This window comes from Neovison vison, chromosome 9 (assembly GCF_020171115.1).
Source record: "Neovison vison isolate M4711 chromosome 9, ASM_NN_V1, whole genome shotgun sequence".
Taxonomy (NCBI): domain Eukaryota; kingdom Metazoa; phylum Chordata; class Mammalia; order Carnivora; family Mustelidae; genus Neogale; species Neogale vison.
Genome location: NC_058099.1, coordinates 23,031,367 through 23,057,973, shown reverse-complemented (window position 1 = coordinate 23,057,973; position 26,607 = coordinate 23,031,367).

Sequence of the window (26,607 nt, the reverse complement as noted above, 5' to 3'; positions counted from 1 at the left end):
GACCATGAAAACTTTCTTGTGAAATCGATAGGGGAGCCTACCACTTTTTTTGGTTTTTAAATAAGAAGATAATAATGATCAGTATGAGGCAGTGGTTAAGCTTATGCGCTCTATAATGTATAGACTTATGCAATCACTATATTGTACTCCTGAAACAAATGTAACATTGTGTGTCAACTATACTTCAATTAAAAAAAAGAAAAAAAAAAGAGTATGAGCAGTCAGGTCAGCTGGTGCCAAGTGAGAATCTCACTCATTCGAACTGTGGGGTTTAAGCTGTGTTCATGGACCAACCACCTAACCTGTGCAAGCCTTAATTTCTTCATCTCAAGCGGATAATAATAACTGTTGCCCGATGAGAGCTTAGCACAGTGCCCAGCAGAGAGTTAGGGTTTATTTGCCGCACCAGTGCAATTATTCATGGCACGTCCTGTTACTATCGGAAGTGTCTGTTGGCTGATAGATTATATGGCCACATGTAGTTGGCAATCTGTGGGTCAACTCTAGGTGTAGATGAGTGTTTTAGAAAGATCATCTTGGATATACATTGGAGAATGGATTTGGAAGACACTAGGCCAGAGACAGAGAGGGCCTCTGGGAGGGGCTTGCACGATGCAGGTGAGAACTGACTGGAGAGTTCGGAACATGGGTGTATTTTTTTATTTTTAAAAGAAAGCAGCATTTATCCAGCTGGTAACTAAGGTGATGCTCCTAGGCGTATGCTGATGTTTTTGACTTAGATGACCGCATGGATGGTGATGGGGGATTCACCAAGGCGGGGCTTTCTGAAGGAAGCACAAGTTCAGGATGAAGGCAGGTGGGCTGGTGAATTTCGGATACGTTGGCTGATAGATTATATGGCCACATGTAGTTGGCAATCTGTGGGTCAACTCTAGGCGTAGATGAGTGTTTTAGAAAGATCATCTTGGATATACATTGGAGAATGGATTTGGAAGACACTAGGCCAGAGACAGAGAGGGCCTCTGGGAGGGGCTTGAACGATGCAGGTGAGAACTGACTGGAGAGTTCGGAACATGGGTGTATTTTTTTATTTTTAAAAGAAAGCAGCATTTATCCAGCTGGTAACTAAGGTGATGCTCCTAGGCGTATGCTGATGTTTTTGACTTAGATGACCGCATGGATGGTGATGGGGGATTCACCAAGGCGGGGCTTTCTGAAGGAAGCACAAGTTCAGGATGAAGGCAGGTGGGCTGGTGAATTTCGGATACGTTGGTTTGAGATACCCAAGGACTGCAATGTAGAGGAGTTCATGAGAGTCAGAAAACAGAATCAGAAGTTCAGAGCGAGGCCAGGCCTGGAGATGGAGATGTGGGTCTTATCTGTGTGTGAGAGCAAACAAGATCACCCAGGAAGACAAATGAACAGTGAGAGGAGATGAGAGCTGGAGACCAAGCCCGAGGCACCCTGCGAGGTAGGTGTCCATGAAGGACGTTGTTGCCTGGCAGCTGGGGAAAGCCAGGAAATGGGACGCTCATGGAAGCCAAGGAGGACAGGGTCTCAAGAAGCAGGACGCTGCCATGGAGAGGTCAGATACAATGAAGGCACAGACGTGCCACCAGGTTCAGCCGTGTGAAGCTCATGGCTTCTACAGAAGGGAAGGTTCTGTGAAATGGCAGACTGGAAACGTGTGGCAGAAAGCTTAGTGTGAGTGGCAGTCCAAGGAGGAGTGAAGAGTCAGGTTGTTTCTATAAAATTTCCCAGACTCAGAGGTTCAAGTTAATGCCATCATTCCGATGATTAAAGAATCAGAAAGTCATGATCGAATTCTCGGGGTGCACGAAGAGGCATCCACAGCCGTTATTTCCTGCGCACTCAGACGGCCACCCACTTGCACACTACGTCTGAAACTGAGGATGTACTGAATCTTGGCTACCTGCCCGCATTGTGACGCACTGATGGTGTAAGGGACCTGCTCCCTTGACCCTTGCAGGAGGGGATGGGAGGGGGTTCCAAGTGGCCTGCTCAGCATCACACGACCACAGCAGAATGGAGAGGCAGCTGCACGCATCCCTGACCCAGCCCGGAGTCCACGAGCATCCCTCCGAACCTCAGCTCTAATATCAGAACATCGCTCCACTTTTTAATTGTCGGAAAACAATTAGCAGCTACCGACACCGTAATCATGTTTTCCAGTAAAAATGCTGAAGGTTCACATAACTGCCGAGGAAGACCATCACTTGTGTTCACCGTGCAACCTGGGGACCTCAGAAATGTTAAAGGCATTAAAAAAAAAAAAAATCATTGTGCTTTCTCGTGTGGAGAGCAAACAGTGGGAAATGACCTGTCTTTCCAACCTGAGCCCCCCCTTTCGGGGAACAAGGAAACTTTGTGTATCTTTCAGTCCCAGGAAAGGGAGGGGGCTTATCCCTGAGTAAAACAGCGAGTTTCATCTTAGCCTTCAAGAATGGTGCCTTTTCATGTCTTTCTGGGGTACCTGAAGGCCTGCCAAAACTCTCGAGGGAGAAACCAAACCCAACTCACTCTGGCCAGTCTGCACCATTCCCAGCCAAATAGGAGGCCCTTTCAGTGGGGGTGAAGGCACCCTTGTCCTTGGAGGTCCGTTTGTATTTTATTCTTTGTATCGCACGCGTGTTATTTACAGCTTTTCATGTGTGCGGAGCATCTTGTGATACGATTCAAAGTGCACTGCTTAAAAGGTAAGCAAAGGAAGACTCCTCCTTTCAAAAGGGAAAGACAACTTTTTGAATAGAGGAATGGTTAAATAAAGCAGATAATACACTGTATGGGATACCGTACAACGGAAAGAGCAGATTCCATCTCCTGGAGTCTGTTCGGGGGAAGCCCCGAAATATGTCACGGCCTGGAAATAGAGCACTGCAAACTGACAGACGGAGCGTATTTATCCGAAAGTAAAAATAACCAAAAAACCTATACATTCTTCTACGACTCTAGTCCATCGAGTAAAAGCCCGTATGAGGCGTAGATACCAACCCTAGAACTGTGGTATGTCAGCATCTGGAAGGCAGTGGCGATGCCGGTTTGTTGGTGACAGATGAGTGGAGAAGGACCTCGGCTTGAGGCGTCGCAGCTGCTCGAAAGGGTGGTCGGAAGGTCCCGAAAATGTCCGTGACTGCTCCAGGGGTCCTCAGAATCAAAGCTGTTTTCATAACAACATGAAGATGTTCTTTGTCTTTTTCATGGCATCGACATCTGCACCGATGGTGTCAACCAATGACGTGCAGAGCTGCTGGGTCCTTACTGTGTAGGGGGGCTCTAACCGTAAGAGCTGTCCTTGCGTCCTGTCCCGCCACCTGCTTGACGTGAAAAAAAAAATAAGGTTCACTTTGGAGTGATCGTAAGGAAATGGTAAAAACGATTAATGTTATTAAATCTTGGCCCTTGTGTACACATTTTTTTGAAGATTTACTTATTTATTTTAGAGAGGGAGTGTGAGAGAGTGAGGGAAGGGGCAGAGGGAGAGGGGGAGACAGAATCTTCAAGCAGATTCCCCGCCCAGCCGGGAGCCGGACTGGGGCTCCATCCCAGGACCCCGGGATCAGGACCTGAGCCAAAATCCAGAGTTGGTTGCTCAGCCAATGGAGTCACCCAGGCGTCCCTCTTACATATTTTTAAAATATATCCCGAGTACGGGGTGCCTGGCTTGCTCAGTCAGTGGGATGTACAACTCTTAATATCGGTGTTGTGAGTTCGAGCCCCAAATTGGGTGTAGAGAGTGCTTAAAGATAAAAAATCTTCAAAAAAAAAAATCCTGAGTAATGAAGTATGAATAAAGTAGCTTTGCTGCCTTCTGAGGCACAATGGCTGTCTTTATTAAAAACACTTAAGTGAAAAATAATAAATAAACTTGTATGTTTGAATTGAGATCTTAATTAACCCCCCCTTTTATATGGAACACCATTTTTATTTGAAAGAATGACGGCAGACAAACTGTGATTATTCAGACAAGGGGATCTGGGGAATATTTTCCTGGAAATTAACAAAATGAGCCTGTTTCTTCAAGGAAAACAAGTGATATTAATTTTACCAATGATAAAAATACAAAATTTCAACCAAAAATTTGAGTTTTGGAAAACCTGTTTCTGTAACTGAGCTTGGAAGCCCCTTAGTTCTTCAAGAATTCTCCAGTGAGACTTGTGGTGATACTAACAGAGGGGATTTTTTGATATGGTATAATACAACATTTGGAAGATCTGTGTAAGCGAGTGAGCCAGTATTTTCCAAAAGACCAATGTGTTTCATTACCAGATCATTTTAGTCTCTGCTTCTCTGCATCTTCAACTCTAAAAAAATTATTTGCTGCGAGGTTCTTCTTTCTTGTAAGAAACCTAGATCATTAGAAATAAAGTTATTTCGGGACGGGGCAACAATTCACAGAATGCAAACATCCAAAGAAGTTTTACTTGCCTTTTTTTCCCAAATCTTTCACTGCATCTTCCTTTTCTCCCACTTCCCTTCTTTTCCATTTCCTGCTTCTTTCCTGTGTCCCCAAACCAAAATGACAGGCGCATCGAGGGTCGTTGCTGTGGCTCGTGCCCGTGCAGTCACGCATAGACACACATGCACGTGGGAATGCAGCAGGTACGAGGTATCAGATAGTGGTGTTTTGTGTTTTCCCCATATGTTGGTATTAATACCCCCTTTCCTCTGTTCTAGTATGAAGAGAGAACCAGGGCACCTGGGTGGCTCAGTTGGTTAAGTATCTGCTTTTGGCTCAGGTCATGATCTCAGGGTCCTAGGATTGAGCCCTGCATTGGGTCCCCCGATCAGTGGGGAGTCTGCTTTTCCCTCTCTCACTGCCACTTCCCCTTGCTTGTGCTCTTTCTCGCTCTCTGTCTCTCTCTCAAATAAATAAATACAATTTAAAAAAAAAAGAGAGAGAGACAGAGGGACACCTGGGTGGCCCAGCTGGTTAAACATCTGCCTTTGGCTCAGGTCATGATCCCAGGATCCTAGGATCAAGTCCCACATCGGGTTCCCTGCTCAGTGGGGAGCCCACTTCTCCCTCTGCCTGCTGCTCGCCCTGCTTGTGCTCTCTCTCTATCTCTCTGCTAAATAAATAAAAATTTAAAAACAATTTTAAAGGGATGCCTGGGTGGCTTAGTTGTTAAGCGTCTGCCTCCGGCTCGGGTCACAATCCCAGGGTCCTGGGATCGAGTCCCATACTGGGCTCCTTGCTCAGTGGGGAGCCTGCATCTGCCTCTCCCACTCCCCCTACTTGTGTTCCCTCTCTCGCTGTGTCTCCTCTTTCTGGCAAGTAAGTAAATAAAATCTTAAAAAAATTTTTTTTTAAAGAGAGAACCTTGGAGTCAGAGAGAAGATATATAAGCATGGAGACTTTGTCCCACATGGCTTATTTTAAAATAAGGAAGAAAAAAAGGCAAATATAATGAAATATATTTTATTCAGAAATATAATACCAAGGCTATTATTTCTCAAGAAGTGGCACAGGGTCAAAGTCGTGGGAGAACATACATTCTTCTTACAGCCTGGGAGTCCTTGGAAGTGTCATGGATTCTTGTGGTTCCAAGTCATGTTAGTCTTCTAATACTTCAGGTAGAAAACTGGTCACAGCATGGTAGGTGGGGAGCAGTTGAAGCACCCACTCTTTCCTGCCTCCTCCTAAGTCAGAACTAAAGCCCACTGGCTCTCCTCCCCACGGGGGAAGTCAGCAGAGAGGTGAGCTGGAGTTCTTCACTGCGAGCCTATCATGGGTGGTGTTTGGCTCAAGCAAGACAAAAATCCACCTCCTTAGCCCCAGACCCATGTTCAATGCAGCATCTTCAGCTGCTTCTTGGATCAGTTACTAATATCCACAAGGACTCTACGTTGTCCTTGTGGATATTAGTAACTGCAGCACATAATATCTACTGAACCCTCACTGTGCACCTGAAATGCTTATTTTGTTAATAATCCTGTAAGGGTATCATCCTGGGGCAGGGACTGCCTGGCTTCCCCTTGTGGGCACACTAAACCCTAAACTCTATTTCCCAGATTCCTTTGCAGTTAGGGATGGTGATACCGTTGGGTTTTGGTCAAAGGTTTGTTAGCGAAGGTGTTGTGTGTTACTCCCAGGCCTGGCCTCCACTCTCCTCCTTTACCTCGGACCCTCCATGTTCTTTTCTCCTCTTCTGTCTCGTGAAGACAAGCATGGCGATGCTGGACCTCTAAGCCAGAAGGAGTCTGACTTTTGAATCACATCTTGGAGGACAGCCACCACTCCGCGATCCCTCTTTAGAACTCCGCTGACCGTGGTCAGTCAGGGAGATTTTTGGAGTTTACTTTTCACATGAAAACTCATCCCCATTTTAGAGATGAAAAAACTGAGCCTCAGAACATCTTCCTTGTCCAAGGTCTCACAAATATCCAGCAGACCTACATGAGCTTGAACTGTGTATGTGTGTGGGAGTGTGTGTATGTGTGTGTGGTACAGTTCCATCTGTGTTTATGGGCTCTGTGGTCCCCGAGGTCCCCCTCAGTCTCCAGCAGGAATGAGAAATGTGAGTTTCAGTGACCATACTCTACCCTCCTCACGGGACTGAGGTTGGGACAGTTACTTCTGCTTCTGGGCACAGCCGAGTGAAAAGCAGTGACCTCAGAAGTGACTGAAACTTCATTCCCCATGAAGCGGCTGCTGTGTGGCTGCCTGACAAGCTCTCAGCCCTTATCTGAGGTGCAGGGGGCCTGGCCGAGGACAACACCAACCTGAGGAGACTATAACTCTGTAAAATGTCAGCCTTTCCCAGGGATATCAGTGTCGGGAGGCTGGCAGGATGTGGAAGGGAAACAATCTCAGGCCGGCTTACCTGGCCCCACTCTCACCCCCGCTCTGTGGAATTTCCACTGGGCCTGGCAGAAAACAAGCACCCCCGCCCCGCCCCCACTCCACTTCTTAGCCAGGTTACCCAAGCTGGCCCCCCTTTCTACTCATTCCTGCGTCAGCGTGGAACGGCGTGTCTGTGACGAGGGAAGTCACTCGGATGTGGGTCATGTAGCTTGCTAGTGGCATATTGGAGCCCCTGTCATATGCTCGGCTTTCTCTCATTATTGCAGGATCATGTTCCCAAGGCAACACACGCTGAAACTCTGAGGCTTTCATGCTAGACATTTATTGGATAGTCCCTTGGGAACGCGCCCGTAAGGGAGGCAGGACTGGGCAGAAGGAGACGTTGAATTGTGATTTGGTTGTAAGAGACCCTAGCTGAACCCATAGGGAGCATTGAAATTGAGGTGGCCCTTTGGAGATATTCCAGATTGAGGCAAGAGGGCTGAGGCTTTGCATCCCTGTCTGGACTGAGTTGCAAATGGGCTGCTCTTGGCAGGACTGGGGGGTTGGGGGAAGGTGGGGGAAGGTCATATCCTTGGGTGAGGCAGCTTCCTTTGGCATGGGGCAGTTTCCAGGGAGAGGCTGTGCTGTAAGCTGGGGGAATGGGTGCCCCAGTTCTAGATCCTGGAGGGCGTCTGAACAGAAGACCACACAGCATTTGCTATATTCATTTATACACATAGAAGTGCCGAGATTTGGGATGGCGGACATTGGAGCTTAGGGAAATGATGTTCCTTAGGTCACTTAGTCACTACGTGAACTAGAAAAATTTATGTCTCTGGTCTCAGACTTTTAGCTCAAAGTCTCAAAGTGGTTGGGAAGCATACCAGAGAGGACGGAACAAGGTTGATCTTGAGAATGATGGACTTCCCTGTTTAGGAAAGTGGCTCGAGTGGAATACTTGGCCAGGGCTGAGTTGACCCCTGAAGTGTATACTGGAACAGGAGAGAAAGATTGGTGGGGCCAGAGGCAGGGAATGAAAGGACTTGGTAGTGAGGGCAAGAGGCAAAGGATGGGGTGGGAAAGCTTGGTGCCAAATTCCAGAAAGCCTGGTCTCCGAGGAGTAGCTGAGGAAGCCCTGTAACCAATGGGAAATTCATTGCCCTGCCTTCAGCGCCTTGGGAGCAGCAATGGGTGAGATGGAGAGAAGGGGCCATCCTAAAGGTTCCTGAAGGACACTTCCTTCCCATCAGCAGACACCGACCCCCCCCAACCCCCGCCCATGGATGTAAATGCCTTAGATGATGGATGACATTTAAGCAGGTGGCCCTAGCACCTGGGAGGCATACATTCTGCCAGGAAAACATGTGAAAGACTTTGAAATGGGCAGAAAAGACTACTGGGTGTCTTGTCTAGCGCACCCTTCCTGGTTATCTGCATCTCTCATTGCTTCGCAGCTTTTTTGGTAACTCTGTCATTTGTAGAAAACTGATAGTAATGCAAATGATTCTTGCCCATAGAAATGCAAATGAATTTTGTTCACTGGAGATGCACTTGGTTATTGCACTGGGGATATCGACCAGGTTTGCGTTTGTTTGTAAATTCATTTCTGTGTTCGGGATTGCACCCCTCCGTGTGTTCTTTGAATGCTCCTTTGATCTGGTTGTAACACCTCATGGTTCTCACATTCATGATTAAATAAATCTTTGACACGTGATCATTTAAAAAATCACACAAAAGGGAAAAAACCCCTGCAGTCTTGTCTCTCTCAGTTGAATTGCTCTGAAACTGGGGAGAGTTATTACACCCTGCAGAGACTTCTAGAGTCTGCAGGAAGAGGGTGGTGCTGAGGGAGTGGTGAGAACTCAGCACGCTTGCTCTCCTGTCACTTAGAGAAGCTCCATTTCCCCCCTTACCCCTTTAGGGGGCATCCTCGTGAGATTTCACTGGAACCAAAGTGGCATGGGTTGAATCTTTTCCCTTTAGAAGATGCTGGAGTCCTGTCTCCCAGTACCTGTGAATGTACTTCATTGGAAATAGGGTCTTTGCAGGTGGTCAAGTTAGGGTGAGTCATCAGGGTGGGCTTTCATCCAATAGGACTGTACCCTTATAAAAGGGAAATTTGGACACAGAGATAGACACACACATATAGGGGGAATTCCAGGTGAAAAAGGCAGAGATCAGGCTGCTGCATCTACAGGCCAAGGAACGTCAGAGATTGCCAGCTAGACGAGAGGCATGGAGAAGATTCTTCCTCACAGCCTCAGAAGGAAACAACCCTGCCAAAACCTTCACCTTGGGTTTCTAAGCCTTCAGAACTGTGGGCAATAGCTTTCTCTTGTTTAAGCCACCCCGTTGTTGTGCTTTGCCATGGCAGCCCTAGGAAACTGATACCCAAGGCTTCTATAGCTCCGTGCAGTGCAAACCACCAGATTTTGGCTGGCAAACCCCTCTTTACCATGAGAAGGGGAATTAGGACTGTAGAGTGTTAGAGGACCTTAAGTACCTTAAATACAACCACCATTCAAGTGGGGAGGCACTTCATCTTTTTGGTTGTAAAACTCTTCAGGAAAATAGGAAATCCAAAATAGCCTGCCCAGCTGCAGTCTGACACTGGGTAATTATAGCTCTCCTGTTTGTTGTAGGCAAAAGAAGAGATGCTCCCTGTGTCTTAACAAAAGGAGCAGCTTGGTGCCTGACTGGTACCCTGTTACTGTGTCCTCAATTTCCCAATCAGAACTGTCAGAGGTTGCCCTTAATTAAGTTGTCTTCCCGACCTCCTGGCATCCGACAGGTTCCCCTAGTCATTACTGAGGTTTCCAAGAAGGGTTGGCTTTCCTGCATTTTTGCATACTCTCATGGCAGGCAGGGGTGGTTTGGACTCTGTTGAGATCTTGGCTTTTCCCCGTAGCATATACTGGAATAAACATTGATTGAACCTTGGCTTATCCAATTTTTTGGCAGGAATAGGAGTACCGAAGAGGACACACCCAGGGCTTGAAGTGGGAGTGACCCGTGTGCCTTGCAAGGGTTCTCTGGCATGTTTCTAGAATGCTGGGGGCTGTGGGAGGAGGGTTGAGTGGGTAATGAACCTGGGGAATCAGCCCCATGGTTCTCTTAGGCTGAAGAGTTGTTGGCTGGGCAGTTCTTTCTGCTTAATAATCCATGTGATGCCTCTGAGAAGTCCACCCATTGCCTGTATTCCCTAGACTTAGGTTAAACATTTGACTCTGATGGAGATCTGATTGCTTGTTTGCCTGTAAGAGCTCAGGTCAATGGCCAAAGCTGGATGATGGGGAGGGCCACAGAGATAAGGCAGGAATAGGGAATCCCGATTCTCTTTTGCATTTTCTTGCTTGCTGCAGAGCACTTGGCCTAAGGGGGTACAGCTTCCCTATGAAGGTTGTACTTCATTCCCTAGAAGCCCTGTTTTTTCTCCTCCCATAGTCCTCCTTGAGGACTCCTCTTGTGTCTTGTGAAATCTGACACCTTGGCCTTCAGGCGGGAGGTTGGTGAGGCTTCCTCTGGTGCCCCACAGTGGGTCTCGTGTGAGCTCTTTGAACTATCAGTTCTTTTGCCTCTTCTAATCTGTCCGTGAACTTCTCTCCTGACTTCAGAGGAGTCTCCTGATCCCTTTCCCTTGAGACTTCAGAAAGTGGCTTCTCACCCTTGCTGTGGCTGTGAATGCCCCCAGTGTGATGCTGATGTCCAAGGCAAGTCCCCGAAGGGTACGCCTGATGTCTTCACTTCTGGCAAGCTCTAGGGAGGAGGAGTCCTCCCCACTGTGTACCCTACTCTCCCTTTTGTCTAATTTTTAGTTCCCGTTAAAACTACAGAGAAAATATGTGCTGGACTTGCTCAGCCTCAAGCTCGCCCCAAGGCCAATGCCAGCACACAGGGGATGGACTGGTGACACATTCATGTTGGGGCCTGGAGCCTTGGCTGTGGAGTCCCGTCACCACAGGGATGAGAAAGGCCGAGATGACAGAGAGTGATGGTTTCACTGTAGACCTGTCTCCATCAGGTGTCTGCACGTCTCATCACGAAAGAGAGAATATACGAGGTATTCGCTTTTCCTGGCATAAAGTGCAAAACTACTCCCCAAGCCCTTCTGACCCGCAGACGTTGTAGCAGCTTAGTAAATTCTTGTCCAAACATCGGCATGGTCAGATGTGTCTGGTCACTTGTGTTCTCAGTGAAAACTTTCACTGTGTTTCTCCTGTGAGCTGAGAAGGAGCTCCCAGAACAGACGGGCCTATCTCGAAGCGAATCTAGCAAAAGCAGTAGGTTAGACTGGCAAAGCCAAAAATCACAGTTAAAGAATCTGGCCAACAGGAGCTCATGCACTGTGTTGGGAGCAAGAGAGCTACTCTGAATGAGATCTCCTCCCGCATTAAAAACCATTTCCGGCCCTTGACTCAGCTAATCCTGATGTTTCCATTATGAGGAAAGTTCACCCAAGAATGTAGAAGTTGTCCGGATCTGTAGATTTCTCAGTCTACAAGGAAGCCCAGGCTGCATGAAATGTGGGACTTGCTGTTCATTCACCTGGTCTTGCCATTGGGACTCTCAAGAAGACCTCACGCAGAAGGGGATGCTCGGGGTTCCTTATAATGGCACTGCTAATACACAGCAGTCAAGGTCCTGTCAGGACACAGAAACCACATCTTATTTTCATTTTCGTTTCATTTCATTTTTCTTTTGAACACCATGGGCGATGTTCACCGTCTAGAGCCTAGACCTAGAGGGGAGAATGTGGGATTTCCCAGGAAGGGAAGCTGGACGTGTCTGGAGGCCTCAGGGTGTGTTTGTGGTTTAGAGTATGTGATGGAGAAAGTCCGAGTCTAGATAGATGGGCAGGAAGAGAGTGGCCTGAGATGTGGAACAGACCCTTTCTCCAGGTCAGAGTGTAGCATTTTCTGGCCTCTATCTAATACCCCAGGCAACCCTTCCTAGCTTAGGCAAGGTAGATGGGCTCCATTCTATGTTTTTTTTTTTTTTTTTTTTTTTTAAGATTTTACTTATGTATTTGACAGACAGAGATCACAAGTAGACAGAGAGGCCTGTAGAGAGAGAGGGAGAAGCAGGATTTCCACTAAGCAGAGAGCCTGATGCGGGGCTCGATCCCAGGACTCTGGGATCAGGATCTGAGCTGAAGGCAGAGGCTTTAACCCACTGAGCCACCCAGGCGCCCCTCCGTTCTATGTTTTGCAAGAACAGGTGGCTTTGCCACTTGTCCCTGAGCCTCCCGAACCACTAGAGGTCAGGTCCAATTATCATCCTTCTGTGAACCACGTGGCTTCGGTGTTTGCCCCTGGGTCGAGCTATGCTTCTCTCTCTCCTTCACTGCATCAGTGGATTTTCTTTCTTGCTTTCTAATTCATATATGTATTGAAAAAGTTCTTATTTTGAGAGACTTGTGTGTTTTATCTTGCATTTCTACATGTTGTAGCTGAGGTAGGGAGAAGGGGGAGACGCTTCTATGACAGGTCAGTGTTTCATGGTGACCTAGTGTGCTGGAGAGTTCTGGCAGCCATGGGAGAGACAGAGAATAGGAGAGCTATGCAAAGGGAATGCTACAGTGTTTTGCTGGGAACTAAGAATGTGGTCTTCTGCCTGCCACTGGTAATGACTCAAATTGTTTTTAATTACCTTTGTTTATCCTACTATAGTTTATTTGATTACAATTCCATGCACCAAATAGAGTCATACAGAGCTCTAGTTATATTTGAGATAGGACTCGTGGTCTCAATGTTTGCCATGTAGTAGACCCTCGACACGTACCTGTGGAATGAAAGCAGGCATGCACGAAGGTCAGAGTGTTAATGAAAAACAAAGGCATTCTTGACAGAGGGGACGCCTAGAAAGTATGAACAGCAAAACTAGAAAGAGGGAGACTGAAGACAAAACATTTTTCCAAGAAAATGACACATTGAAGGCAACTTTAACAACAACAGCAACAACAAAAAAGGCATTAATGATCTTATGGTAGAAATTGCTTTATTGTCTCTCCGGAGAGAAATCAATGAGAATGTTAGATTGAGAAGAGAGGAATGGTGGGTTCCTCAGAGCACATCGTCTGCGGGGTGTCATGACAGCTTTGCCTCAGGGGAGGCTTTCACAGTGACAGGAAGAAGGTGGCTTCACTAGGCAAGTCGCAGGCCCGCTGGGGACCGGACCCGAAGGACGGAACAGCAGGTTTTTCTGTTTTTCTGACTCAGAAAAAATGGATGCTTAGGTGTTGTGGAGAAAGGAAAGGGGACCCAATAAAAGAGATCTTTGATTCAAGAAGGGAGGAAGCTTGATAATCACATTAAGTTGATGAGAACAAGTAGCAGGAAGGCAGGTAGGACAACAGAAGTGAAATCAATGGCAGTTATCAGGGCAGTGGGACCCAAGAGGACGCCCTGGACAATGGAGCACACTTGGGAGGAAGGTGGGGACAGGAAGCTTGGGAGGAAGGGATCCCAGTGGGCATAATGGAGAGAGTGGCCTGGCCACAGCTTGGCCCCAGGCTGTGGACAAAGAAGGGAGAATGATTCCAATCTTTTCTTCCATTCTCTCCCTCTCAAGGCTATGGTCTTCAAACTGGAAAGGGTAGAATGGTGTGAAAGGGAACTGCAATCAGATGTGGTTACGGAAATGGTGGAAACTAGGTGCCCAGATGAAGCATATTCTGGAGATCAAAGGGCTAGAACCATACAAAGTTGTTGTCAGCCATCTACGAGAAATTGTAGAAAATTGGTGCTGTCCAGGAGATCAGAGGGGAGTTGTCTTAGTCCGTTTGTAACTGTAACAACATATCGTAGACTGGGTGTCTTATAAACAGAGACCACTTATTTCTCACAGTTCTGAGGAAGGAATCCAAGATGAAGGGGCTGGCAGGTTTGATGTCTGATGAGGAACTGCTTCCTTCTTCACAGATGGCCTTCTCCCAGTGTCCTCTGGTGGCAGAAGGGGCTTGGGCACTCCCTGGGGTCTCCTTTGCAAAGGCACTAGTCCCATTCATGAAGACTCGACCCTCATGACCCAAGCACCTCCCAAAGGCCTCACCTTTAAGCATCCTCCCAATGGGGACTAGTTTTTAACATAGAATTTAGGGGGACACAAACATTCAGTTATAGTGTGAGTTAATATAATATTCAGCAAAGCCACCACTGGCCCATATGAAGCCTTTGTGGGATGTAGCAAAAGGCGCCTCTTCAATATACTTTCCTTCGAAAGTATATCTGTCAAAAATTCATTGTAATATAATTTTTAGAGAATAAGACACTTCGTGGCCTTCTGCCAGAACAATTTGAATAATATTCAAGACTCAAATCTACAATATCTACCAGGTATAGGATCTCTCTAAGTAATATATCACCTGCACACCTTGCACAGTCCCTGATTTTCAGGACAGGAGGAAGGTGGATTACAGAAATTATAGAACAGGAACATGATATGATCCTTGGAAAAGTTGAAGAGCGTTCAACTATCCTGCTTGGGAACAGAAAATAATACGATGGTCTATAGAATTCCCCGAGAATTCTGATTAATGGAGACAAGTTAACTTGGAGAGAGGTTTCTGGGGGCAAATGACGTGCTCTGCCCTCAGTTCTGCCTTACTTAGCCATTCCTAGCTGACACGGGCCTCAAATTTTCAGATATGACATTAAAAGGAGTTAGGAATATCGAAATTGCTGGGTAGTAGAATTAGGGTGCCCCAAATGTTGACAGATCAAAGTGATACACTAATTTGCTAGAATGATATTTAATTGGCAGAACTTGTAGATGTCAGTCCTGCGGTGTGAAAACAACACCATGAGTATAAGGAGAGGGAAGCAATGGGATGAGAGGGAAAGCATGTGTGAGAAAGGATTTCTATTGCCACACGTCTCGGCATAAGTAACAGGTGAAAAGTGATCCCTATAAAAGTTTTTGGTGTCCGAAGCCACATCTGTAGAAGTAAAATTCTTAGAATGATAGCGATAAAGGTCCTTTCCTATTTTAAAATCTCAGGCCATGATCGACATGTCATTTTGTGTTCAACACATGAGGGCACATATAACTAAACTGGAGTCCACTCAAATGTTTGTCTAGGAATGTGAGAAAACTTGAAATTACAGGAGTATTCCCCCTATCTGTGGTTTGGCTTTCAGCAGTTTCGGCGACCCTGTCGACCACCGTGAGGAAGAAGCCAGAGGGCTCCTCCTTCTGGCGAATCATCAGCCAGTCAATAACAGCCGCGTGTCCCATGACGTCACAACACCTGCATGGTCCACTGCCTTGTCTCACTCACCATGAGGGCATCTTACAATCTCATGCCATCTGAGGAAGGTGAGTAAAGTAAAATAGAATATTTTGAGAGAGAGAGAGAGCACACTCACGTAACTTTTATTACAGTATATTGTTACAATTGTTCTATTTTGTTATTAGTTATTGTTGTTCATCTTCACTGTGCCTACTTTACACCACGGCATGGACATAGAGGAAGAAACATGAGCATGTGGAGTGCCGTCTGCTGTTTCAGGCCTCCAACGGGGGTCTTGGAACATATCCTTCACACGTAAGTGGAGACGACTGTATGTTGTTCATGCTGTAGTCTGAGGAACTGAAGGCATGAGCTTGTGTGATGGGAAAAATTATAAAAACATTATTTATAATTTCCACACTGAATGGTTGTGGTTGAACACTGTTCTGTTTGCTGAAGTCAAAGTCATCCTTGGGAAAATAAATGCTAGCGTTCTGGGATTCCAGGAGAAAGATGAAGACGGATTACAGGGCAGCCAGGGGGAAAGATGCTCGGGAGAGGGCTTGTGTTGGATGGGGATTCCTGGGGCGTGAGATCCTTCCTCTACCACATCAAAAAATCTGTTTTTGTTGCTCATTCTTGATTGTGGAAAATATTGGGGCCATAAGCTGAGATGAAATGTTGAGTCCTGCTTCAAGGTGGTACCTTGGAAAAGAGAATTTTTTTTTTTTTTTGTAGGGAAAGTAATGGTTACAAAAGGCCATACATTGGAAAAATTGGTAGTAGTCACTCCCTTAAATCTTTTTTGATCTATAGCAATCCCATACCCCTCCCCCACCTCACCCCACACCTTAGCCATGCTATTCATCTGTGGAAGAAATATGGTCATTTCTCCTGCAGAAATTCCTATTTTCTGGATTTGGCTAGTTGCCTCTTGTGTGTTGATAGCCTAATGAGTTGATATCCTAGCAACCTCCAAAAGTGACCCATGTGTATTATTATTATTTTTATTTATTTTTTAGATTTTATTTATTTATTTAGAGAGCATGAGCGGGGGGAGGGGGTGGACAGAGGGAAAGGGAGAGAGAATCCCAAGCAGACTCTGCGCTAAGCTTGGAGCCCGACATGGGGCTGGATCTCACCCTTCTGAGATCACGACCTGAGCTGAAACCGAGAGTTGGACACTTAACTGAGCTACCCAGGTGCCCCTGTTGTCATTATTTTTAAATGATCCTATAACCCGGGCAGCACCCTCAGATGGTTTACTTGGTCCTTTCATTCCTGGCAGATGTTCCCTGGAGAGGCTCAGTCTTTGCTCCCCACGTTTCCACTGTTTATTCCTTCCTAAAGCAGTTCTGGGTGGGATAGATAGCAGTAGGTGATGGCAGCTATCGGGCCGGCTAAGTGGACTGGCGTTGGGCTCTGGTAGATCGAGCTCCAAATCCTGGCTTAGCAGGCGTGTGACCTTAGCCACATCACCAGACTTCTCTGAGCCTCAGTTTCTCCTCTGTAAACACATGAGAAAATAATATTCACTCTGAGACTTGGCGCGTTAAATGAGATAATGGGTACAAGGCACTTATCACAGGGCCTGGCAGGTAAGTTTGGGTTAGAAAAATGGCAACTGTTACAAGAAGCCTCTCGAAACAGAGTTTCACCTCATTGATCCATCCAGACACATAGGAGTCCCTGCTGAGCTCCAGTCCTCCCTCCTTCCCTGCCAGCCCCACGGTGACTGGGCTCGCTCAGTCCTGCAGGAGAATTCCCTTGTAGCTTTCTTCATCAGCAGGTCTGGCCACCGATGCCTTTAAACCTGCCTTGAAGAGAACGTCCCCCTCCCTCACTGTGCTCATCGATAGTATGTCTTAAAACTGAAGTTATTTATCATGTACTTATCTTTCTTTCAGTATGCACGTTTTAGAGGAGTTTGTATCAGAAAACAATAAGTATTTCTCGCAGTTGTGGCACATTTGCCTTTCCTGATTCACTCTCCATCCCTTATCCTGCTCAGATCATGTGTGCTCTGGCGAGGGCTTTTTTGCCCTCTGGCTTCTGGCTGGGTTTGGCCAATGGGAGGCACAGGCTGGAGACCTGATTTTATCCCTGCCAGTCACTCCCTGCCTGGTCACGGTGGCTTGGTTGTCTCCCCCTAATGCAGGCTACACACGTAACTCTCTCCACATGCTCTCTCCAGTTTCCGGTGTGCTCTCATTCTCCATCAGGCCCAGGGAGGGTACCAGCTTCCTTGGCCTTTCCAGCCACAAGCAGTGCACAATCTGCAGTTGCTTTTCTTAAATCCTCCCCTTAACTTTGTAAATAGTACCTCTTCTGGGGTAAATATTATCTTGGTTAAACTCTCCTTGAGTTTCCCAATGCAAGTGTACCACCTGTGTCCTGCTGAGAGGTAGGACAGTTGTTGGAGTGCCGAAAGATCAGCAGCAGCCTAAAATAATCACCAAGTATAGAGGATTAGTTTATCCAATTATGGTGTAGCTATGATAGAAAATCATATGTAGCACCTGAATTCGAGTTTTTGAAAAAACACTTAATGGCAAATTCAAATGCTCTAGTATTATCTTCAGGACTACCCAATTTTATAAAAGAAAAAGCATGTCCAAGTTGTGTGAGCCTGTAGAAAAAGACTAAAAGTTAACATAAATTCTATATAGGATTGTGGTTGATTTTAGCTTAATTCATGATTTCGTGTTCCCAAATTAAAAAGTAAAAAGGTGGAGTTTGTAAGAATAAAACCAGCACATCTCATTACTTTTACATTATCGAAAGGACTTCTCTGCTTCATGTTAGGAATGCCAATTATAGCAATACCAAAAGAGTTACTTTGGGCAGATGATCTTTTCTACTTGTATATTGTTATGATGTCTATAATTTGCTTGAAATAACTTCAGCAGGGATGTGTTTGGGGTGGTGGGAGAGAACAAGAGAGAGAGAGAATGAATCCGAGCTACTCTCTAAGGGCTGTCAGTGGCCCTCAACAATTCCCACTCCGGGGCTGGTCCGCTAGCATTTAATCTGAAAGTCCATACCCCAAAGGCAGCTACCATAGCATTTAAGCTGCTCTATTTCAATAAGCACCAGAGGCTCTATTAGTTAAAGATTTATTTATTTATTTATTTGACAGACAGAGGTCTCAAGTAGGCAGAGAGGCAGGCAGAGAAGAGAGAGAGGGAGGCTGGCTCCCTCCTGAGCAGAGACACCCCCCTCCCCATATGGGGCTCCATCCCAGGACCCTGGGATCATGACCTGAGCCGAAAGCAGAGGCTTTAACCCACTGGAGGCTCTATTAGTTAAAATAATGAATGTCAGAAATGGGTTTTCCTAGATGAACTTTATGTCTTGCTAATCTGCATAACAGATGTTAGAGATCAGCTTTTCTTAGTAAAAGTTTCTGAAACTGCCCAAACTCAGCTCTGAAACTTCCCCAGCTTTTCCATAATCCTCAGGTGTTAACACGTTGTCTAAATTTCCAGCCATGCCATTAGTTAATTCCAGTCCTGTTGAATAGCAAACTTCAGTCTTTCATCCAGTTTAAAGCCTCTCCCCCACAGTGTGGACCTCTGTCAGGCAGGAGACTAGCAGTGGGGGCTATGGGGGTGTGGTTGGAATCTTTACTATTCCTCACCCTTGTATTCTTTGTCCTTGTGTCTGTTGCTCTGGCTTCTCCATGGTTAGCGCCAGAAAGGGAGGGAGGGAAGAGGCAGAAATTGCCTACCTTGAGCGGTGCCCTCTGGGTGGGGCCAGTGGATGGATGACGGGTTCTCTACGGGCTCCTTCCTGGAGGGAACCCTTCTGTTTCTTGACATGGCACTTTCCTTGATAGTCCTTGACTCTTAGTGGATCCCTCCACACCCTTTCTGGGGTTGGCGGGGGGCTGTCCCTCCTGATGACCTGTCCTTTGTTCCTCCAGACGACTGAGCCTTCTTTCCTTCTGAGGGATTCAGATCTAGCATGTGGGAAGCACATGTTAGAAACAGGCATCTTTGGGCCCTCCACAGGCTTCAAGTGGAGGCCAATTTCAGTGAAGCCCCCTTTATCACCAGCGGTCCCTCTGGCCAGCTGGCCTTTCATACGTTGACGGCGTCAGGTGTGGGACAGCTCCAGACTCCAGGACTCAGGCTCTCGCTGCAGTCTCTGTCACTACGGTATACCTATCAAGCCTTCTGAGACCTGAAAGTCGCCTCAGGTCAGGAACCTTATGTGGCTTAAGGTGAAAACAACTTCACACTTCCTATTTCCCAGGGGGAAGGGAGGAGAAATGCCACAGCACACCAAGTCTGTTTCTAAAAAAAAAATGGCCTGATGTCTGTGACAGATCCTCAAGCCTGTCCCAATGTGAAGAGGGAAGGACCGAACACCCTCCCGCCCATTTTCTAGCCCATCCTATGAGAGTGACGTGTCCCATTGTCCTCAGCTGAAACTTCAGTGAGAGGAGAAGTCCTACTGAACACCCTGTAATTCACACTGCACACACCCCGAGGCGGTGCTGTGCAAAACATAACATTCCCAAGGAGCCACGGTCCTCAAGATTCTCCTGCAGTAGAAGTGGGCGGGTAACGCCTGCTCTCGGAATCTGTTGGGCCAACGTGGTCGCATTCCCTGTGTTTCACTCTGAAGAATTTAGGAACTTAAACACATCAAATACTCAGGTTACTTATCTTTCGGGAAGTCTCTAGAGATCTCCATTTTGCATTAACCGCCACATGGTTCTGTCACGACCCTGGGCACAGCTGGAGCTACCCCAGCCATCAAATACCCCCAGCCATCCCAGACTCTGTCTCTCTCTCTTTCTGAGACCCATATCAGGCAGAACAGGCAGTTCACTGAAGAGTCTTTCTAGGACTGTGATCTAATTCCATGGCTCTCATCGAAGGTCAGTATAACAAACAACCATATACAATTTCCTGTTAGCCATACTAGAAATATCAGGGAAAAAGCAAGTCTAATGGAGAAATAACCAACTCCCTTTAATCTTTCTGTAAAGCATCAAAGCTGTGAGATAAAGCTGGAAATTCCAGAGGAAAAAAATGCACAGTCCAGAACATCCACATAGCTTCCTAACTCCTGTGACAACAGAGAACACGTCACCTGGAGACATGGCAGGGGATGCCTCTGCTTCATTTGGGGACAAATCCTATTTCAAATAAATACCAGAAAAGACTTTCTAGAAGTTGTAATAATTGTATCTGGGCCAGAATGGAAGAAGAAACAATTGAGAATTGTGAGTTTAAATGCCAAGAACAAGAGGAATGACATTAGCAGCTGTAGAAAGTAGCCTCTGACCAAATCTCCCTGTGCCTTCCCCCTCCAGCCGCCCTCAAGATCTTCACATTCTAGAGCAAGGTTTGTCACCTTTTATTTATTATGGTCCAGTAAGGAGCTTTTTCAGACATTTTTTCCCTACTCTCCACCTCCCATGAACGTTTAATGTCACATATGTGTTTATGTACTTACTGTAGATTTATCTGTGTTTTATACATGAGAAGAGTAAGATATTTTCACCCCCTATAATAATTTCCTAGGATTGCCATAACAAACTGTCATAAATTTGGCGGCTTAAAACAACACCAATTGATTCTTGTACGGATCTGGAGACTCCAAGTCCAAAATCAAAGTGTTGGCAGGGTAGTGCTCCTCCGGAAGGTTCTAGTGCTTCTGGAACCATTCTCTATGGTTTCTGGTTCTGGTGGACCCAACCATTCCTTGGCCTGTGGTTGCCTAACTGCAGTGACTGTCCTCACACTTGGCCTTCTCCTCTCTGTGTTTCTGTCCATCTTTTTCTACCTCATACCAGGACACTCATTGGAGAGTGATCCCATCCAGCATGATCTCATGCCTTCCCTGAATTGTATCTGCAAAGACCCTCTTTCCAGGCAAGGACGCTTCCCGAGGTTCCAGGTGGACATGAATTTTGGGGACACTGTTTGACCCAGCACAGATCTGCCCCTATAGGGATGATATCATCTTTATCAAGAATACATAGACTAGAGAATAAATGATCCTCAAAGCACTCCAGAACCTAAATGCAGTTTACCTGGAGAAGCAAATGTCAACTCTCTGAAAAGCTTCTTTTACAAATCCTCTGTTGGAGACTTTCTTGTGGCTTCCTGCTGGGGGCCTTCATGCTCCCTAAAGGGGCCTCACAGCCCTGCCGGTCCATCTGCCTTCCCGCACCCCTCACCCAGCTGTCAAAAGCATTCTTTAGCATCTCTCATCCTTCACCCAAGCCTAGATAAAGTGGAGAGAAAAAGAGGCATTAAGGAGGGCACGTATTGCATGGAACACTGGGTGTGGTGCAAAAAACAATGAACACTGTTACACTGTAAAGAAATTAAAAAAAAAAAAAGATAGTATCTACTTCTAGCGTTAACTTTGCCACCAGTCACGCAGGAAGGGGCGTTAGCTCAGTGTCTGCAGTAGAACACGTGCTCAGTAAATTATTAATCCTCATTTTTACTGTTACTCTCTTCCCCTCACTGTGACTTCTTTGAGAGATGGTGCTCCCTGTTCCTCCCCTGCCAGTTTCATGATCCCATTCCTCCCTCTAGCCAGGCGTTTGGGGCTTCTCTTTTGCTCTCTCGCTCGTGATCCCCATTTAGTGACAGCTGACCTGATATTTACAAGCTTCAGGTTTATCTCCAGTCAGGAAATCATGGAAAAGCCTGTCTTGGCCCACAGCACTTGCCTTGATACAAGCAGGGAGCATGGGCGAGAGAGGGCCAGCCCGTGCGGATGGGATGCTGGACACATCGTGAAAAACCTGGGTGCACGGTCCTGTTGGGTGCCCTTCAGAGGCCTTCTGTGTGACTGCTCTCCTGAAAAGGTAAGAAGCCTGTAATCACTTCTTCCGAGAAAACATTTTACCATGACATATGCTTATAAATAACCTGCTTCCAGCACACTTCTCTTGGCATATTCCTGATATTAGTCTGGGTATCTTTGTCTCTATACTGTGGCTAAAACTCCGCGGCAGAATTAAAGTTGGACTAGGCGTCCTTAACCCCATCAGCCCCCAAGGGACTCCTCAGGTGGTCCCTCTTGTACAACCGGGAACTCTGTGGTGTGGGTTTGATTTTATCTTTGATGAATAAGTCGAGATGTGTCTTCACTATTTCATCCTCTGCCCTCGAGTTGCGCCAAGAGTTCCTGGTCACACAGTATTGTGTTTGGGATCATTTACTGTGATATGTTTTTCATGCCCTTTGGCAGAGCTAAACATTTGTGGGGACTTGAATGCCGTTTGGGGACCACTGCTTAAAGGACGCGCTAATGATCATTTCCTCCAGATAATCCGCCACATACCCTCCAGTCACACTGGCTCAGAGACCCGGGAAGGTGGATGGCACTCTCCTGGTGGCATGCAGTTTGGATTAGTGAATTGCTTCTGGATTTTCTGTCTTCAGCCTATATTAGCATCCCCTGGACTGAGCCCTAGCAAGCTTCTTATTCTGTGGGAAAGCAATGCCGAGGATATCCTGCTTTCCTTCCACAGTGTCCTCTTGGGAAGAGTCTCATCTTCCCTACTGAAAAAAAAAAAAATCTATACTTCCCTTGAATGCTGGGTCCATTTTTTGCCTCATGGATGTTGGAATCCTGTCTATGATGATGTTTCTTGTGTGGAAGGCAAAGCATAGAGCGGTTGGTAGTTCCCTAGGGAGCCAGGCTGGGGGCCTCTCCACCCCCACGCTCGTTCCTGTCCCTCTCCTGGTATTGTTCTTACTTTACACCACTCAGAATTTGTGCCCTTGTGTTGTGTTTTAGTCACCCTTGTAAACTCCCTTCTATCATTTCTTGTAAGAAAGTAGGGAACGTATTTTTAAGCAAATGTTTATCTGGAGAGGAATTAGACAAATTCTGTATGATCCAAATGGACAAAATGAGGGTTCTTTCGTCCCTCCCTCGCTCCTTTCCTTCCTTTCTTCCTCATTCTTTCCTCCTTCCTTCCAACATACGTTAACTAACTGTCAGGAACTGAACTGGGAGACTTAGATAGAGGAGACAGCTTTAAACTATTTAAGAAAGGACTTTACAGTGCTCAGAACTGCCCAAAGACAGACAATTACCACTTGCCCCAGAACCTCACAATTTACAAAGCACTTGCGCGCACACATGATTTTGTTTTACCTTCACAGCAATGCTCAGTTGTAGGTGTAACTTATTATCCTTGTTGATCAAGAGTCTGAGCTTAAACAAGAATCTTAGCTAAGACAACTCAGCTGCTAAATGGGGGAGGCAGGGGTTGTCTTCTGGGTTGTTTGCCCTTTCTGTGACCTGATGCTCCCCACCACCTGTCCCTCCTTTACTCCCCGTGGGGTGGGCACATCCTGTCAGTCTGAATGTGCTCCATTTTACTCCGACCTCGTTTTTACCCAAAATGTGAATAGCATTTCATGTAATGCTCTTTCTATTTTTATTTTCTGTGATTTAAAAGACAACAAAAATACACCAGACATGTTTCTGCTTTCACGCTTCAGAAGTTTGGCTTCCGGAGACAGAATCTTCCATAGAGGGGCCATAGGAATGCTGGTTGGGAAACAGGTGGGGCAGTGTGCCCATCCCTCAAGGCTCCCATCAGGTTCAGCACAGTTTCCGGGTCACCACACACCACCACCTCCACCTGGGAGGTGAGCTCTAATTTGCTGTTTATGTATGCGTATATCGTGCATCATTGTGGGGAGAGCAGAACAGTATGTTCTAGAACAATGCTAGTGCTTGTCACAGCGTGCCCCACCAACAACTATTAAGGCACTTCCTTCTCCAAAACCAATATAAACTTGGAGAGCATTGTTGTGTGTGTGTGTGTGTGTGTGTGTCAGGAAGACTCCTCACCACATCCCTATTTAGCGTGAAGAAGTAAAATTTTCTAAGATATTATTTGTTTGTTTGTTTATTCATTTATTTGTTAATTTGTTATCCTTCCTTAAACTCATTTTTATCTTGTTGAAATCCCTCAAACCCCATGGCTTATGGATGGTACTCTTCCTCTGCTCCTAGAGAGATGCCATTTCCCCCTGTTTTTATGGTTCTCTGGTCATTTCAATGGGGGCCCTTCAGTGTAAGCCTGTGGGTGTTGTGGATCAAGCAGGCTAAGTCAGGTTGTGCTGTGATAACAATATACCTCAATAAAACAAAGGTTTATTCCTGGCCAGGGTTCACTGTGGGTCACCTGGGGGCTTTGCTTCTCATTGTCTTTACTCTGGGACCCAGGCTGAAGGAGCAGCCCCACCTATGTGGTGCTGGTCAGCGTGGCAGAGGGAAGAAGTGTTACATCGTCTGCACTAGACCCGAAGATTTCAACCTTCCAAAATGAGTCACTTGGTCACACACACCTCACTTCAAGGGGGCACTGAAGTGCAACCTCACCATGGGCCTGTATAGGGAACCTGAAAGAGTTGGGACAGTGAGTTGGATCCCTGCGCTATATTCGAATCTTATCTGGAAACCTCACCATTTATATTTTAAATGTAAATGTAAAGTTTTATTAGGGTTTTGGAATCATGAGGCTAAATCTGACACTTACAGCTTTGTACTTTTGGATAGGCCACTTACCCTTCATCTAAGTCCAGATTCCTTTATCTTAATATGGTAGTTATAGCCTCTGGTCTGGCTACCTTTGTAAGATCATTGGTGAGTTTATCAGTGAGATACTATATATGAAAATATTCTGAAATATGAAAAATATTTATAGATAAAAATTTTTCCTATTATTACCATATGCCTCTTTTGGGTAGAAGGATAATTCCAACTCCTACCCATTAGGTTAAGAGGAAATACACCTATTTTGAAGACTGGCACCCTTTCTGCAAGTGATTCTAAATGTCAAGAACCATTCAAAATCAATGCACAACAACAGTAACAAAAAGCTATTGCAGAACACACGGGAGAAGAGGCCATGGCAAAAATAGTTACTTTCACAGGGGTCTGACCTCATGGGTCATTTTGACTTTAGACACTTGTAGGAATATTTTTATTCAGATGAAGAAGGATTGTTTCTGCCCTTTGCTGGTTTTCTGTAAGTTGACAGGTAGAAGAGTGATCATTAGAGAAGATGACACAAAATCCTAACACTGTAGATTGTGAATGGATCAGATTTCATGGGCAGTCTGAGGAATTCATTCTATGTCATTCCCATTTTTCATGGCAGTTCATGATGACCTTCTTTGGGGCCCCCTAGAGGGCAGCATTTAGCATATGTGCTCTTCTTAGGTTAACAGGACTTCGGTTAACAAGACTTAGGTTAACAAGTTTCCATTTACCCCAAATTTCACAGGATACCATGGAAGGTAAGCTCTTTAGGCCTCCAAGAGCCTACACTGGGCACACAACTCCAAGTGGGTAGCTTACAAAAGTTGGTTCTTTGTTCTTGGCTTTTTCATTCACCAAACACTAATTAAACACCTATAAGTTATGAAGCACTGGGCTAGTGATCTAGCTAGTATAGATGCAATATTAATAAGACCCGGTCTGCCTTTGGGTAGTTCATACCTGAGTTGAAGGAGATCATTCTACAAGTGGTGATTACTTAAAACGTGTTAGAGATGTCTAGAAACAACTTAGAACAGGGGAGCCTAACTGTCTGTAGGGGTCAGGAAAAGCTCCCAAGAGAAGACAGAAAGAAAATCGAATCTTAAATGGCTATCAATACAGAGCAATAGAATTGAGGGGAGAGAGACAGCATATGGAAAGACCTAGAGGCTGAGAAGACTTCGTATTATGAACTTGTGTCACTGGGGGTCATGAGGCCCAGCAGAGCTAGGAAGGCAAACAGGACTAACTGTGCTGGCAGAACTGTCCCCCTCAGAAGCAATCATCATCCCAGATGTATGCACACATAATGAATGCATACATTACACTCTGGGGTGGAGCCCAGAGAACACTTCTCAGGTTTCCCCCACATCTTCCTCCTTCTCTGCTCCTCTGCCTTCTCCCTGGCCCCTCCCTCTACTCCTTAGGGTTTTGGTTCCACCCAGCTGCTATCCCATTTGGGCAAGTCTGGGACACTGTGTGCCCCTTAGTTCTGAGATTGCTGCATTTTGGGGAAGATAGCAATGGATCTCTGCATTCTTCAGAATGAGACACCTACCAGACTACCACCTCTCTCTTGCCGAGACCCATTCCCCAAAGGCTTAATTTTGATGCGTGATAATCAAAGTCTAAAAGACTTTCTTCCTGTAAGGGAAGAGGATGGGAAGGAATAAAGCCGACGAACAGCACAAATAGCCATGTCTTTTCACTTTACCTTCTGAGGCAGAGATGGAAAGTCCGAGAGCAGCCATGTCTGTATTTGCCTCGTTCATCGCCTTCCGGGCCAACCTCCTATTTTCACGGTAAGAGGATGTGAGTGGGTGATACAAATTCAAGAGCTTCCTTAGCCAGCTTACCTTCAATGACAACCTAATGGATTCCATGAGACTGTCCCAGGTTCTATAAGTCAACCGCTGTGATCTCTGACTCAACGTAGTCAGAAGAGCCAAAGAAAAAAACCAGTAAGAATGTATTGGTAAAGCATTTGGTCCTAAAAAAGAAAATTTGCAGTTGTTTTTAGTAATGTACAGAAAGGCTACAGAATTATTATGTGAGCAAGGGTTCTGTT